An 18,355-nucleotide genomic window follows, 5' to 3' on the forward strand; every position below is an offset into this window, starting at 1 on the left:
ATCCTTTTTTGATGAATTTTTAAGTTTCTTTTCAATTCTGATTTTTTATCTAATACAACATCATTTTTTGGCTGTTACTATCATGACTGTGGAATTACTCTGTGCCCTGCACATATTACTAGTAGTACTGTTACTACTACATCTAAATTACTTAGTAATCCCACCAGCTGTGTCACTGCTTTATAGAAGTGTTACAAATACACATACTGCAGTCTCCTCAATAAAAAAGAGGAGTTTAAAATGAACATCAGCAAGGATGGTGACATTTCCTAATAAGGCTACTTCATGGCTGTACTATTTACCCTACTGACAGGGGCCCCATTCCCCCACTCTCTAAGGGACACCTTAATTGGTCACCTGAAAATCCTGTCTCAATAATGAAAGATTCATATCCAACAAAATAAAAAGCTGACATTTTGATGACCCAAGATTATATAGGACACAATAATGATGAATGGAGGAGGGGAATAGAGAGACATGAAATAAGGTCAAATAAAGTAACACTTTGTTTTACAAAATAAAACTAGACATAATACAGTGGAACCTCAGTTCACAACCACAATTCGTTCCAAAACTCTGGTCGTAAACCGATTTGGTCGTGAACTGAAGCAATTTCCCCCATAGGATTGAATGTAAATACAATTAATCCGTTCCAGACCATACGAATTGTATGTAAATATATTTTTTTTTTACGTTTTTAAGCACATATATAGTTAATTAAACCATAGAATGCACAGCGTAATAGTAAACTAAATGTAAAAACATTGAATAACACTCAGAAAACCTTGAACAACAGAGAAAACTAACACTGCAATGGTTTGTGCTATAGCACTACCAACCGCTGGCTAAAAACACTTTTTTTTAATGAGTTTTAAGCACAGGGAAAAAAATGAACATTTGAAAAAATCCGTAATTTAATAAACCACCAAGAAAAGTAACATTGTAACAATGCACGCTACGAACCGATCGCTGGAAACAGAAGTGAAAACAAAATCAAGCCCAGTGCATTCTTTAATTGCCTTCCTACCTTAATGCGTCCAGCTCTCTCTCTCGCTGCCTCTGTGTGTGTGTGTGTGTGTGTGTGTGTGTGTGTGTGCGTGTGTGTGTGTGTGTGTGTGTGTGTGTGTGTGGGTGCTCTCTCGCTCTCTCTCTCTTGCTGGCTCGCTGGCTGCACAGGAAATGCACAGGGAGAGACTGAACATGTACAAACCAAAAGGGAAACTGGCTTGTTCGTATACCAAGTGTGTGGTTGTGAACCGAGGCAAAAACTTGGTGAACTTATTGGTCGTAAACCAAGTTGTACGTGTACCGAGACGTTCGTGAACTGAGGTTCCACTGTACAAGGGTTCTCCATTTCCAGCCTGACCCCAAAGAACTACCAGAACATTATAGAACATAACCAATCGTGAAAATACACTATGCTCCAGGAGGCATATTTGTTTGTTTTGCCACAGTTTCTTTTTCAAAAATTGTTTTGCACATGTACTTATTTTAACTCTTAATTTTGCTATTTCTCCCATCAAGTCAGCAAATTCAGAATGACTTTAGGATGCTCAAACAACTTCAATCAGCTCCTTTTGACACGGAGCAGCAGAGGTTCTACTTTGAGCGCCTCCCGAAAGTCTGCACTTCTCATTCTATAAGGCTCAGCCCAAACACCCTGTGAAGGAAACTAATTCCTGCCGCTTGTATTTACAATCTTGTTCTTTTAGTCACTACTCAAGGCTCATGGCCATAGGTGAGGGTAGGAACACAGACTGACTCAGTAAATCAAAAGCTTCACCTTTTGGCTCAGCTCCCTTTACACCACGGTTAACCTGCACAATGTCTGCATGACTACGGACGCTGCTCCGATCCGCCTGTCAATGTCCCATTCCCTTTGTTCCACATTCGTGAACAAGATCCCAAGATACTTAAACTCCTCTGCTTGAGGCAGCAGCTCATCCCCAACCTGCAGAGAGCACTCCACTGTTTTCCAGCTGAAAGCCATGACCTCTGACTTCACACTCAGCTGCAAATCGTCCCAATGCATGTCTAAGGTCACAGCTTGATGAAGCCCACAGGACCACGTTGTCTAGAAAAAGCAGAGTACTCCACTACTTCTTGGCTCCAGCTAAACATTCTATTCATAAAAACATCATAAAAATTATGAACAGGATCAGTGACAAAAGCCAGCCCTGGCAGAGTCCCACATCCACCAGAAATGAGCCTTACTTACTGCCAGCAATGCAGACAAAGCTGTCACTCCAGTTGTAAAGGGATTGAATAGCTCAAAAAAGTGGGCTCGGTACCCCATACTCCCAAAGCACCCCCCACAATACACCCTGAGGGACACAATCGTATACCTTTTCCAAATCGACAAAACACATGTAGACTGGTTGGGCATACTGTCATGAACCCTCCAGAATCTTTGTGAGTGTAAAAATCTGGTCTTTTCTTAAAGATGGGAGCCACTAACCCACTTTATCAATCCGAGGCACTGTCCCTGGACTGCCACGTAATGTTGAAGAGGTGTGCCAGTCAGGATAGCCCAACAACCTCCAGCAACATCTGAAACAGCTACCTAAGAAACAGAATAATTTACTTTTAACTATTTTTTGTCAGTAGATATTTACTCAAGTCCATAATATGATAATGTCATTCTGGTTTTATGTTCCAATGCCAACACAGAGATGTGATTCGTAATAATCAACTTAATCATTCAAAATACTGATTATAAGCTTCCATTACAGGCTTATATAGTAGGGAGTCCTGCCACAATCTCCTTGCCCCCAAAACCCAATCAATGCCCCTCTCGCTGCAGATGCTTAACACAGTCCAAGATTTAAGTGCAGTGTTTAAGACCATGGACAATTTTAAGGAACATGTACAGTATACACACGAATAGCAGCACTGGGAATAAACAAAAGTCCACAGTATTGGAGGAAACACCTTATTTTCTTAATAAGTCCAAGTATCTGAGGAAATCAGAAAACTGTTTTGGGTTAGAGAAATTTCTTTATGAAAGGAAATTCCACAACAGAAAACAACATCCTTGTCCCCATGGCAACAGCAGACTCACTCTACAATCTGGACTACGAAACTGCCAAGAGCAATCACAGACAAGCAGAGCTAATGCAGTAGTCATGTCCTATCAGAAAGGAAATCCAAGTTTCAGAGTTAAAAATTTCACGTGAACACCCTACAAAGGCGGAGCTCCACATTAGACAACGTATAGACGTAGTAGCAACTTTGAGCAGCAAAGGTGGCAGTTGAGAGGATGTGCAAGTTCAGTTAACATCATAATGAAGTGCTCTACTCGCAGTGTTCAGAAGTTAATCTGCACGGCCGACTACAGAAGTTCTCCAATTAGCTTATGCTGTTAGGAGATCGCTTCTGAGCCAGATGTTGCAGGTTTACGACTGACCACCAGCAGTTCACCAACAGTGCAAATCTCTAAATGGAGATGCTCTGCGGTGTGAGTTCACAGCACTTTACTACTTTCATAAAGATGGTATAATATTATGATCAAAACATGAACTTAGAAAAAAAAATACTTCAGAAACCAATTGTTGCACCTATTACAGGTCAGAACTAGTATAGATAAAATCTTAGAAAAGACCTGTTAAACAAATTCTGGCCAGCTGGCCTGTGGGAATACAGGAAAGGACAGGAACATGCCTGTAGCTGGACTCAGAGTGGTGGTGATTGGGGGTGGTTTTGCATCAATCTACTTATAACCGGTTTCACAAGGGGGCTTTGCTATATCCCTGTGTCGACACATCAGAAGCACTGTTTTCATTTGTATGAGCTCCAATATCAGTGACATGGACACTTTAGATCTTATGATGCTTTTGACCAGGAAGAAAGTCTGAAGTGGAAGGAGTACAATGAGTTTATGAGCCTGTGGAAAGTTGATAAGTTTAGAAATATGAGCACCCTTTTTCCTTACAAGAGGAAAGCAGGAACTGGAATGGGGGCTGAGTCATGCTGAAACAAGACTAGAATGAACCAGGGGAGACAGCCCTTGTCCCGTTGATCTAGGAGGTACATCAAGGGAGCAGGATTAGCATAATTTTAGCCTAACAAAGAAACTTTCCCTATATCTGCATACTATCTGTCCAGATGCCAAGCTGCTGACTCTTTCAATCCATCTAGAGGCCATGCTAGAGAAGCGATGATGCCAGATGAAAGACCAATCAACATGCTAAGACAGAGAGTCATCTGGTAATCTAACAATATTGGATGCTTAACATGAATCAGGATGTATTAATATTGGTTTGTCACAGTTCTTGTACTGTGTTATTTTGGACATATAATGCATAAATAAATGGTTAACTCTAACTTTAACCTGCCTGTTGTGGTAATTACCTCGGGTTACAGATGTAAAAGAAAGGGGGAAGTATTGAATTACAATGGCAGTTGGCCCTGACAGTGGCCAGGATGGTAAGAACAAACACTTTCACAGGAGGCTGGGGGTCAGACTCAGCCGGGACGCCTGGAAGGACTGGGAGGTGACCTATACGTCCCCTGGGCCACAAGGGGGCAACCACCCTGGATGTTGAGGGGACCACGGGGAAGGAGCAAGGAGGCTCAAACCCACTGGGGCCCATGGCCACCGCCAGGGGTCGCCCCGAGCATCGTGAAGCCCGGGAAATCGACACTTCTGCCACACCTGGGAACACACTAGCACCACACTAGTTCAGATGGAGTGGAACCAGTGTGAGGTTTTTTATGGTGCCCAGATTGCCAATTCTGCCACCAACCCCCGGGATTTTCCCTGCAGTTTGGAGGGCCTACGTGCAGGGCTGGATGTAGATTAACGTCATTCCCAGGGCAGAGCAATTGCAGGTTAAGTAGAGTCACTTTTAGCGCTTATGGGATTCAAACTGGCAACCTTCTGATTGCCAATGCAAACCCCTAACCTCAGAGCCACCACTCCGCCCATATGAAAGTATATCTTTAATTGCAGACTAAGTAACAAATGAACAGAGGCCTCACATTTCTCACAAAAATCAGGATGAAAACACACAGGAATGCACTAAAGTAGGAAGATGAAACGTCACAAGTCAGCTCCCTGAAAACTCCAGTAGCACATGAATGCATCATAACAACCAAGGGACACAATAGTACACTGGGGTCTCTGATGACAGTTCTTTACACAGGCTGGCAGCCATCAAACTATACTATTGTTACATTTCAGCTGGGGTTCCTCCACTGGCTGGGGTTTAAATTCTTATTTACTGTCTGCTCTGTTCAGTTTTGATTCTTTTTATTATGTTAATATTGCTATTTACTTAGTTTCTGTGCCTCTTTTGTGATGTTCCATGTGTTTATGGGGCGTTCCACAACCTGTCCATCACCGCCAAGGACTGTCCTCAGCCCTGTAAAGGAGAAGGTTTCCCACAGTTCCTGGCAGCTCATCTCACATGTGCTAGAGAGTCGGTGAGTGTTTACCGTGTCTCTGCATATGCTTATTGTATTTTCTGGGATTTTGACCTTCTGCTCTGTTTTTTTTTTACCTTGGTTTGGACTATTCTATTAAGACTTTGATCATCTTGAATAGCCTATTTGCTGTTATTGTGCCCACAGAGCTTCGTGTTATTTCAGGGTATTTTCATTAAGAATACATTGTGGTGCCCGGCGGGCGTCCATGCCCGGCCGGGACGCCCAGGAGGAGTGGAGGAGGGCTTGTGCCTCCTCCAGGACACGAGGGGGCGTCCTCCCTGGTTGTATTGGGGGCCCGGTTGTACCCTGGTTGTACCCTGTAGGGGCCCGTGGCCACCGCCAGGGGGTGCCCTGATGCCTTGGGGACCCTGGACCCCAGCGCTTCCGCCACACCAGGGAGTGCTGGGGGGAAGAGAAGAGGGGACACCCGGAGTGCTTCCGGGTACACAGCCGACACTTCCACCACACTGGGGAGTGTCTGTAGAAGATTGCCGGGGAGCACCTGGAGCACATCCGGGTGTGGATAAAAGGGGCCGCCTCCCTCCAGTCAAGGACAAGAGTCGGGAGGAAGTAGGATGACGTCAGAAGGAGGACAAAGAGGCGGCCTGAAGAAGGCATTGTGTTGTGGCCAGGTCTTTGGGGCTTGTGAGCACAGTATGGACAATGTATATATTGTAAATAAACGTGTGTTGGGTGACATGAACGTGTCTGCCTGTCTGTGTCCAAGCCAGTCTCCACAACATCTTTTATTTTATAAATAGTCCACATGTCTCTCTCTATGTTACTAGCTGGGGTTTTTTGATGGGACTTCCCCCACTAGTTGTCATTTTAGTAACTGTTCAGGATTTACAGTACATGTTTTGGGACTCTCGAGTGACATAACAGCTATTTTCTAGCCTGAGCTTTGCCTCCTACTCTTTGGCATTTCTTCTAATAATCAGGATAACTGGGTTCTGGTCATACTTTTTAGTGCAAGACATTTCAAAAATTCACATAACCTCTGGGTCATGTCCTGAAGTAAGTAAAAAAAATTCTAATTACAAAGGGATTTCATTAAAAAAATTGAACAGGCATCTGATTTTAGACTTTGGTTGCATTAAAAACCTGCAAACACAATAATGAAAATCGTTTGTCATTGCTTCAAAAGTTTATTGAAAAGAGCTAATACTTCAGGCTTCTATAAGATATAATCATTAGTCCAGAGCAGTAGTTCCCAAACTTGGACATGGGGACCCCCAATGGCTGCAGGTCTTTGTTCCAACCAGATTCACAATAAGTGATAATCTATATATATAATTCACTAAGCCAGAAGACAAGCAGCCGACCATGGAAAGCACGCCGGAAGGGGCGTGGATTCACTGAAGACAAGTAGCCGACCATGGAAAGCACGCCGGAAGGGGCGTGGATTCACTAAACCGCCGAAAAGTAAGACGCCAATGGCGCATCAGGAAGGAGCCACGCCCACCAACTCTTAGACCATTGGATACGACGAAAGAATCACAGAGCCACGCCCACCAACTCGGACACGAAGCCAAGGGAAACATGCCGTCATTTCTGTTTGTCTGTGCCACAGTACAGTTGCAGCTCTGAGCCACGTTGACTTTTCATTAGTCAACCTCAGTGGAACCTTGGTTCAAACAGAGGCAGCGCCAGAGAGAGACAGAGGCACACACAGGCAGCGCGAGAGAGAGAGCCGCGCACACACAGGCAGCGCCAGAGAGACAGAGCCGCGCGCGCACACACACAGAGGCAGCGCCACAGAGAGACAGAGGCACACACAGGCAGCGCGAGAGAGAGAGCCGCGCACACACAGTCAGCGCCAGAGAGACAGAGGGGCGCGCACACACACACAGAGAGGCAACGCCAGAGAGAGACAGAGGCACACACAGGCAGCGCAAGAGAGAGCCGCGCAATCCTTTAAAACTGAAGTTAAAACACAATGAAGGAAGCAATCTTTAAAAACCAATAAGCCCTGTGCCTCTTTTTCATTAGCGTCTCACCTGCTTCAGGCCCTGCAACAGTCGAGATGCTCTCTCTGCAGCTGACCTTCTCTGTGCTTGACTCCACTACTGTCAGTCGCCTGATTAAAAATGGCCTTTTGAAGGGGAGCTATGGACCCGCTATACCACAGGAACACATTGCCTTCGAGCCTGCTCTCGCTCACTGTAACGTACCGGCTTTCTCGGCTTTCTCTCTCTCCTCACTCGCTCACACACTGCACAGGGGAGAAATGCCCGAAGCAGAGAGACAGAGGGGGTGGGGGCTCGCGTGCTGCTGAGAGAGAGAGGGCTCGAGTGCTTCTGAGAGACAGAGGTGGAGGGGGCTCTCCTGCTGCTGAGAGAGAGGGAGAGGAGGGGGGCTGGGGAGGCTCGGGTGCTGCTGAGAGAGAGGGGGGGCTGGGGAGGCTGCGTGCTGCTGAGAGAGAGAGAGAGGGGGGGCTGGGGAGGCTGCGTGCTGCTGAGAGAGAGAGGGGGGGCTGGGGAGGCTCACGTGCTGCTGAGAGAGAGGGGGGGGGGGCTGGGGAGGCTCGTGTGCTGCTGAGAGAGAGGGGGGGCTGGGGAGGTTCCCGTGCTGCTGAGAGACAGAGAGAGAGGGGTGGGGGGCTGGGGGGGCTCACGTGCTGCTGAGAGAGGGGGAGGGGGCTCCCATGCTGCTGAGAGAGAGAGAGAGAGGGGGAGTGGGGGGGGGGGGGGGGCTGGGAAGTAACTTTCACCAGCGTGGCCTCCATGTCACAGACATCCCGCTTTCAGTCACAGAGAATTGTATGTTGCTCTCTCCAGAGGTCCATCTTTTCATTCACTCACACAGGTATCCACAAACCCACCCCATTTGGACAACTGTGTTGTTCAGCAAGTGTTCACCCATCAATACATAATTATGCAGCGTATGTTACGCCACGGGTTGGCTAGTAATTGATAATATCTCATTTAGTTAGCTGGTCTTTTTTTCTCTTCTTTCATTCTACTTTCAGAAAAGCACAGCAGTATGAATTTAACATTATAAAACATTTAAAAATATTTCTATTTTTTGCTATAGCTTTAAATGTTTAACTCATTTTTCTTGTTTTTCAATTATTCATTGTATCCTAATAGTGACAATTAAAAACAAGCAAAGCAGACATCCAGGCAAACAACACCTAAATGATGAAGGGCTGCAACTACTTCAGCGCCAGACCCTCAAATTAGTCAATTATGAAAAGGCAGAAGACAATCAGGAAGAACAAAGATAAAAAGTAAAAAAAAAAAACGTCATCCACATATAACTAGTTAACTTTTAAATAAATGTATTAACACACTTTAACAAAGGCGCTATATAGGCACCTAACCCAACTCAGATGGACCCGGAGACACGTATAAAAACCAAGAAACTTTTATTGTTCGTCACCTGTGGGGTACGTCTTCGCTGTAATCCCCACAGGCACAACACAGTCCTAAGTGTACAAACAAGCACTTCAAACACAGCACACTCCTCTCTTCTGGCACCACCACTCCTCCTCTAAGCTTCGTCCTCACCCACCCGACTCTGGCCAATGAGTGGTGGTTGCTGGTTCCTTTTATTAGGCACCCAGAAGTGCTCCAGGTGCTTGATTGCCGGATATCCGGCTTCACTTCCGGGTGTGGTGAAACTAGTGCCCAAGAGGGGCTAGCAGCTCCTTCTGCTGCACCCCCTGGTGGTGCCTGCGGAACCCAACAGGGCTGCACCAAACTCCAACTCCCATGAAGCCCTGCGGGAGTCCCAGGCACCGCTGCAACCAAGGGAGGCTGCCATCTGGCGTCCAGGGGGAGATATTGTGTTTCCCATGCTTGCTCCCCTGGAACATATGCTGCAGGGGCATCCTGGCCGGGTATGGGCCCCAGCCATCCATCACAACACTTACTTTTGTGGTTTTGTACTTTCATCATTGATCCCAAAACACAGAAACTGGGAAAAAAAACAGCTCATTTAATTAGTCTAGGGGTCCAATTAAAAACAGAAGTTAGTTGGAACAAAAACCTGCAGCCCCCCGGGGTCCCCAGGACCGAGTTTGGGAACCACTGGTCTAGAGAGCTTAAAAAATACATAGCATATACTGTAACAAGAGATGCCATTGTAAAAAATCTCTCTCTAAATTCTCAAGAAATGGTATTTCCAAAATGAGTCATTAGGAATTAGTTTGGCTTTGTGATTTTTGAAACATTTGTCTAAAATCATTCATGGGTACTAAGTACCTGATGTGATTTGACTAAAATGGAAACACGACTTCAAATACAAAACTACACATTATTACACATGTCAGATGGTTAGACAGTCCAGAGAATACAAAATTATCAAATCTTCTAAACATGCAGAATTGAGAAATGTATAGCCTGAGCATAATGTTATACCAAACTCTAAGTAGCAAGAGAATGGAAGAAAACAATAAAACAGAATCTCCGGCAGGATATAAGTGATTGGAGAAAGAACTGATCCAAGCTATCTTGCTACTCACTTCTCCCCGGGCAGACTTGTAATACACTTAGCCTTATTCTGGTATTCCTAGGGTAGGCACTGAACGGCCAAATCGATTTAACGACAAGACAGGCTCACAAAGTTGATGCATGTGCAGCCTGCAGCCAATTCATATAATATACAATGGACTGTGCCAGGCAAAGTGTTGACAAACAAAACCTTTTGTTTAAACCACATCGGTTTTAATATTAAAAAATGTAAAATAAAATCACAAACAAATGAATTAAAGAAATGCATTCCTGACTTTCTACCACAACTTTCAACAGAAAATGACTAGTGACTGAGAGATGTGAAGGCATTGACAGTTATTTCCACTGATTCAGTTTTTTTTTCTCCACCTAAAATGGTCGGTGACTAAAGTTTCTTTTTGTAATAGTTTGATCTTACAATTGGTATATTGTGGTATGCAAATACAGTGGAACATACAAGTTGGGGCCCTGAAAACTGCAGGAATCCGTCAATATCAGTGGAGAAGGGTGTAGTTATGGTAGTCGACTAGATTACTGTAACGCACTCCTAACAGGACTATCTAAGAAAGACATCAATCAGTTGCAATGCGGCAGCAAGAATCTTAACTAGAAAAAGAAAATCTCACCAGTTTTAGCATTGCTACATTGGCTACACATGTCATTGAGAACTGACTTTAAAATACTACGAGTGGTATATAAAGCTTTAAATAATCATGCTCTGTCCTATATTTTGGAATGTCTGTCCCCCTACACTCCAAGTCATAACCTTAGCTCTGCTAATGGTGGTCTGCTTGTACCGTATATACTCGCATATAAGTCGGGTCTTGAAACCTGAAAAATCTATCATGAAATCAGACCCCGACTTATACGCCTGTTCAAAAATGCGACACTTACATTTTTTGTTTGTTTTTTTTTTACATCTTCTTGCCTCTGCCAATCTCATATCAGTTTCTCAGACACCTCGAATTTTGTTGCAGCAGCACAGTTACCAATTTCTTTCGCCACTTCAATTGACTTTTAATTTAAAACCAGCTTCATGTTTACTTCTGATCGAACGCTCCATCGTAGATAAGGGATGCTCATACGATAAAGGTGTATGAGGGTGTGAGATACAAAAAACACAAAACAGTGCAAATGTCGCTTTGGAATAGTTTGGGTATTACCGTGTGGTCACTTAGGCACAACACATAGAAAAAAAAGGCAGTGTGCCCCATGGTTACTCTCTCAGATGGGCGTTAGCATATCATAATCTCTTGGACCAATAGTGTGAGTTTTCTGCATTCAACTTATACAACCGACAGTATAAAATACCGGAAGTTACACGGTAAAATCAAGCCCTGACTTATATGTGAGAGAACTTAAATGCGAGTATATACGGTAATTCCAAGAGCTAAGCTTAAAAGAAGTGGTGAGGTGGCCTTTTGCTTATGCACCTAAAATGTGGAATACTTTACCTATAGAAATTCTACAGGCTAATACTGTGGAACCACTGAAAAAGCATTTTTTTAATTTGACTTTTTTATAGCTACATTTTACTTGTACTGTATTCCTGACGGACTATATGGGCATGGAATCATCATATTCTTCAAGGATCTACAGTCCTTACCAATCTCTACTATTTTCTGCTGTCTTTTCTGGCTTATCAGTGATGGTGATTCGCACCACCACCACCTGATCAAGGCACCATGCAAACACCTGTGATGATGGAATGAAGGTGGGTGTCTCAGCTGTCCATGAGGCCAACATCATCAATTACTATCATATGAAGCCTGAAAATTAAGAGGTTTGATTTAAGAACATTGATGTTAGGTTGAATGTTCAGTGGGGGTTGGGTGGTCTATTGGCCTTGAAACCCCTGCAGATTTTGTTCATTTTCTCCAGTCTAAGTGAAGTTTTTTTTGTTTGTTTGTTCTTCTGTCCTCCCAGCCAACTAACCTTACCTTTTTCTTTTGTTACTTATTATTATTGCCTAATCTTAATTGCTTTTTTCATGTAACTTTCTCTTGGATGTCTTGTGCTATATAAATAAATGTTGCTGCTACATCAGTAGGTATTGTATGTTTACAATCTTGATAATCAGTCCGCCGAGTGGCATTGTGCCGAGTTGATTGAGTGTACCTTCACGTGCCTGCAGCATTGAGCGCAGCTGAAGGGCTTTACCAATGATAATACCCCGCCGCTCCAGGGGTTGCTGCTGCATATTAATGTCTTTTCCCTTCTTCTCTCTGCAGATCAGAAGACTGACGGCCTTACCACCACTGATGTCAATTCTGGTGTTCGTCCATCTGGACCCGCCCCTTCCTGCCAGAAGTCCTCAAAGCCAGAAGATCCGCCATCTTAGAGCACTCGAGATTTAGACTCGTGCCTGAGGAGAGGTTTTTTCTCAATGCCATTTGGTGACCCAAACCTTTATGCTGTCCTGTCTAGTCTTTTACAGTATTTCTGACATTAATTCTACAATCCTGCATATGAGTTCTATGATTTTTTTTTTCTCTAAGTCAAACAAAACACATCAGGTCATATCGAAGATTAAGACATTGACGAACTTGTTAATAGAGAGGTTCCCCGTGAACAGATTGTTAATCAGCAACATTACATTAAACTGTTGAGCCAGACTCTAGGAAACCAGGAGCGGTGGCACATGCAAAACTTCATTTTTACACCATAATAGCAGACCTGCAAACACCGCTGCACCATGACAGCTCATCTGCATCCACGTCAGTCAAAGAGTTTTTACCCAAAATCCCTGTGTTTGTATTTCCTCTGAACTTACTAGATTTTGCACCCAGAGACTACTTTTGTTCCCGAAAATTAAAATTGAGACTGAAGGGAAGACAATTTCCTACTGTGGAAGAAATCCAGAAAAAAAAATTACAGGAGCCTCTAGACATGGTAGTACAGGAATCGTTTCAAGAGATGGAAGAAGTGCTGGGACACAAAGTGTGCCGTGCATCTCAATGGTTAATGGTGGCTACAATTGCAGTAAATTATATAATAATAAAGTTTTTTATTTAACAGTTCTGAGAATTTTTAGTCCTCCCTCACAATGCTTAGGGAACAGTCCAAAAACAAAGCAAAAGCCCCATAAGGAGGAGAACAGCCGCCTCAACTTATGCACAAAAAGGACAACAAAGAATACTTAAAAGCCAAGGATTTATTAATTACAATTTTAGAAAATAAGGCAAAAGGCTCAAAAAGAGACAAAAAGAGGCTCAAGGAGTTGTCTAAAAAGGAAACCCACAGCAAACCAAATCTAAACTGCAGTCCAGAAATCAGAGTTCTTGAGCCAACGTGAAAACCAAAAAAAAATAGATAATTCCAGCACAAAAAAAACAGTCATAGTCACCGAAGCTCCTTTAACTGAATGATTCTCACTCCTAAGCCTTCTCAGCAAGTTTACGTAGTCAGACGTAGGGCTCAGGAGTGGTGACATTAGGGTGACCCCGCCTCCTGGGGCTCCACCCACAAAGAACACGAGCCATAACTGCATTTAAAGCGACAGTGAATAATTACAACATCACATATGAGATCAACAAAAAAAACAAAGACATGAAAAACAATAACTCAAAAAGAACAGTAAAACAAAAAACATACATAATCTCAACCAGATACATAACACTGTAAAAAATTTGTAAATATTATTTTGAATGTATATAGAATACCATAGTGACACAGTGGATGATGTTCATCCCTTATGGATCCAGTACCCTTGGTTTGAATCCAGTCATTGTCTATGTGGACTTTGTATTTTTTTCTGGGTACTCTGGTTATCTGCCTAAATCCTCAAAGACACATCCGTTGTAATTTTAAATTGGCGCAGTGTCAGTGTGAGAGTAGGTGTATGTGTATGTGTGTGAGTGGTCATGCTGTTTGTAGTCACTATCCCCATTGTGTAACACAAGGGTCACATGATGTATTCCACACCTATAAAAGATGGCAGCATATTTGACTGACACCTTTATTCAAAGTGATTTACAACATTTGAGATGCAATTGATTATATTTATTTTGTTTTTCCAACTGGAGCACAGGCAGGTCAAGTGAGTTGCTCATAGTCACACAGGATCCGTAGTGGGATTTGAACCCAGAACCTCAGGGTATGAGGTCCAAAGTCTTAACCACTCACAATGCCACACTGCCTGCCTACTGAAGAAGAGCATTGCTTTGCTCATGAATCATTACAGGTTATTTTTGCCAGAAGTTTAAAGAAAAGCACTTTGTGCCCATGTCAGGGATCAAACACCCATCACTAGCTCCCAGCTGATGCACCACTGATAAGTTATCCTAGTGTTGGACAAAAGATTAACAAAAACACTTGTTTTATTAGCGCAGGAAAAGGAAACCCAAGCTAGTCAAGGTACTTTTGGATTGGAAATCCCTTTTGTTTCTGGACTTATATGTTGCCTTACGTTTTGGTTTTGGTGCCTAATTTTCATTGACTTCTTGGTTTATGAACACTTGTCTGTCTCTGATAATGATTTTGCCTTTTCCTTTTGGTGCCTGCCATGCCCCAGTATCACTATTATTCACAACTAATACTTCTTTTCTTTTACAAAACCTAATGCTATTGGGTAGTCTTGTCAGGAAATCTAGGCAACAAGGAAAGATACTACAGTTGAAGCATGAACAGTTAATACTGGGACTGATTGGTACTAACTCTACTAAAAATATGAAGATTATTATCAATGTTTTATTAAAGGTTCTATTTTTGTTGATTTTCCCTTCAGAGGTAGATCAATTGCTGCTATGGTCTGTAAGCCAAATGTCTTTATATGTATACAGCATATGATCAGCCTACATACCAGTGCATATATTAAATATATAAATTTAACTTCAGAAAAGAATAAAAGCTTTTAAGTGTGATATTTCAGAGCCTGGTTTACTATAAAACTATGATCACAAAGTTAGCAGCATTAAATGTATTAGCTGAAAGCAGAAGCTGCTACAGCTGGTTTGCTTTAAAGAGCCTAAGGATTAGCTGAGCACGAAGAAGCAGCGGGGCTCCGAAACTTCATACTGAGAGCAAGCTGAGCTTTCTTTTTCTTTTCCTTTCCTTCTTTTTGCTGACAGGAGTTAAAGTTACTAAGGATAGATGGAATATGCCTGCTCATAAATTTTAGTCAACATGGCCTGTTTTTTTTCCTTCTTAATTAATAGTAGATACTTTCAAAACAAGGTACCACAAAAGCATTAAAATTTGTTGCACTACCTTTTAAAAGTCATAGCTCATCAATGAAGGGATAAAGGAATTGCAATTGTGTCTGCCTGTGTCTCAAACAATTATATTCTGCTGCCTGAAGAAGAGACATGTGATGACTAGAGGAGCTATTAAAGCACTGGAAGACATCGTGTTGTTTCATTGACTTCCTTCAGCAGTTTCTGTTTAGGACTGTTTTAAAAAATTAGCTAATTGTGTTCTTTCTTTATTGCCATGTTCTCCTGTGAGAGTCTTTCTGCTGTGTAATGCAATAATTAAATTGGATTTCCACAGTATACTCTCTTCCTGCTGGATATAACATAATATTTTGACTTCTTAATTTAGAACTAAGAAGTGTATATCAATGTATACCATTGATTTATTAATAATTCATACTCAATTCTAATGTAAACCCAAATGTTTATTCATCATGGTTCTTTCTCCATACATTGTCTTAAATATATTTAGATCAGTTCCTCAAATGTCTTTAATTTTGTATCAACTGTTTCCTTCTGGCCATATCACAACACTTCAGATTTAGGTATAAACGTAAGCTATGCCATACCAAAATGTCCTCTGCTTCAGCTGTTCAGTCTTGTATGTGTATTTCTGTTTTGAACTATTGTTGTTTTCATAGACTGATACCCTGAAGTTGTCTTGCAGAATATGCTGATTCAGTCCAGAATTCACAGCAGTGCTTTAGTGGTTTTGTCAAGATCGTGCAATTATTCACTTTTGTGTTTGTTTTTAATCTTACTATTAATCCTGTGACATCATAACTGACACCATTGTGATCAAAATTTTGTTCAACTTGTTCAATTTACTTTTTGTCGAATAAAATTAACAATAATTATGTGACTAAAGCTAAAATGCAATTTAGTCAGAAGACTAAGACTAAAACTAAATCAAAATGCATTGTCAAAATTAGCACTGCTTTTAGGCAACTTGTTGTGCCTCATTTTGCTCTGTTGTGCTTTTCCTTGTATTTTGCTCTTTTTGTAAATAAATCCCTGATTTACAAAGATTCTCGTTTGTCTTTTTTGCACAAACCTGGGGTTTACAGTTATGCTCCATTCTGTGGGGCTTATTAAAATATTTTGATAAATTTTCTGCTGTTCTGTTAGCTCCCCCTTTTTGGGGCCTGATCTGGATGAAGACAGTAGGTGGAATTCGGGGCCTGGCTGAATTCAGGTGTGGCTCTGTGGGACACACCAGTGAAGATCATGGCCTGCTTTGGTAGCTTCCTTTGGAGGCTTTACCACAATTTTGCCTTTGTGAAAACTCTTTATTATAACACGTGACATTTGTAATGAAAATTTCAACTATTACTGAAAAAAAACAACTCTCATTAGCACCTAAAGCTTCTACTTTGGTTTCTTCTTTCCACAGATCAGTTCCTGATGGTGATAGCCATGCTTTGTTTGTTTTTATATTGAAGCTCTTCAAAGTCACATTTGACTATTATCTCATCGACTACAGTGTCCTATTAAACATGACCATATTGAAGGATCTGTGGTGGGCTGGCGCCCTGCCTGGGGTTTGTTCCTGCCTTGTGCCCTGTGTTGGCTGGGATTGGCTCCAGCAGACCCCCCATGACCCGTAGTTAGGATATAGCAGGTTGGATAATGGATGGATATTGAAGGATGAGAGTTTTTGAGGAGAAAGGACATCACCAACATGACACAGTCCTGATCAAACTCTTGGCTACAGGAACAGAAAGAGAGAGAAAGTGTGTAATAAAGAAGGAGAGAAAGAGACTCGACCTTTTACAGGGAGTGTAACATGTAGCATGCTAGCGTGGAAAGTCAGCAATTTGTAGTGGCTAGTAGAGACTGTTGCACCTGGTCCTCTGAAAGTTCATAAATTACAACAGTCCATCCTGACATTGTGGAGTGGAACCATGGGCTGGATTCAATGGCTTGCTGAGGCTTGGTGTACAAGAATACCACAGGTTGCTAGGTGGAGCTGCCCCTTTAGTCAAGAAAGGAGGTCACTGCATGGCTTTGTCAGCTGTGACCTTAAGACGGAGATAGCTGGCCAGAGGTCCTATTGAGTGTGGAGACAAGAAAAGAGCTGGGATGAAGACTCACTGACAGAAGGGCAATAACGAGAGGGAAAGAGAGAGAGATGGTGAGATGTGCGAGACACAACTGCGACACGTGACAAAAACCTGTTGAGGACGGTCCAGAAGCAGTTATTAGTTATAAAAAATACTCCATTTTTGATATCTTTATCTTCTTGGCATTATTCCAATTCTAGCAAGACGTTGTCTCTCCTGCTACTGCCCTGAAGAGAGGTGATAATCTGAGGCATTTAATGGTAGACTAATAAAGACTTCCAGCTTATCTTTCACTATTATGATTTGTGATGATCAAATTACATATTTGGTCGGATTAATTTGGGAATGCAGATATTTCATCAAGTTAAATGTATAATATTCCACAATCAGATGGAAAGGTCAGTGGAGTTAATGCAAAGAGAAGAGGAGCGATTAAAAGTGAATCGATGAAATTGCATGTGAAAATACAGTCATATGAAAAAGTTTGGGAACCCCTCTTAATTCTTTGGATTTTTGTTTATCATTGGCTGAGCTTCCAAAGTAGCAACTTTCTTTTAATATATGACATGCCCTTTGGAAACAGTAGAATTTCAGCAGTGACATTTTTAATTTATTGGATTAACAGAAAATATGCAATATGCATCATAACAAAAATAGACAGGTGCATAAATTTGGGCACCCAACAGAGATATTACATCAATACTTAGTTGAGCCTCCTTTTGCAAATCTAAAAGCCTCTAGACGCCTCCTATAGCCTTTGATGAGTGTCTGGATTCTTGATGGAGGTATTTTTGACCATTCTTCCATACAGAATCTCTCCTGTTCAGTTAAATTTGATGGCTGCCGAGCATGGACAGCCTGCTTCAAATCATCCCATAGATTTTCGATGATATTCAAGTCAGGGGACTGTGACGGCCATTCCAGAACATTGTACTTCTCCCTCTGCATGAATGCCTTTGTAGATTTTGAACTGTGTTTTGGGTCATTGTCTTGTTGGAATATCCAACCCCTGTGTAACTTCAACTTTGTGACTGATGCTTGAACATTATCCTGAAGAATTTGTTGATACTGGGTTGAATTCATCCGACCCTCGACTTTAACAAGGGCCCCAGTCCCTGAACTAGCCACACAGCCCCACAGCATGATGGAACCTCCACCAAATTTGACAGTAGGCAGCAGGTGTTTTTCTTGGAATGCAGTGTTCTTCTTCCTCCAT

At 42.3% G+C, this 18,355-nt stretch overlaps 1 protein-coding gene across 1 annotated transcript in view; it reads right to left on the reverse strand.

Moving 5' to 3' along the window:
• lrrc9 (leucine rich repeat containing 9) overlaps positions 1 to 18,355 on the reverse strand; it is a 215,435-nt gene that overhangs the window by 150,317 nt on the left and 46,763 nt on the right.

The sequence above is a fragment of the Erpetoichthys calabaricus genome, chromosome 16, assembly GCF_900747795.2.
Source record: "Erpetoichthys calabaricus chromosome 16, fErpCal1.3, whole genome shotgun sequence".
Lineage (NCBI taxonomy): Eukaryota > Metazoa > Chordata > Cladistia > Polypteriformes > Polypteridae > Erpetoichthys > Erpetoichthys calabaricus.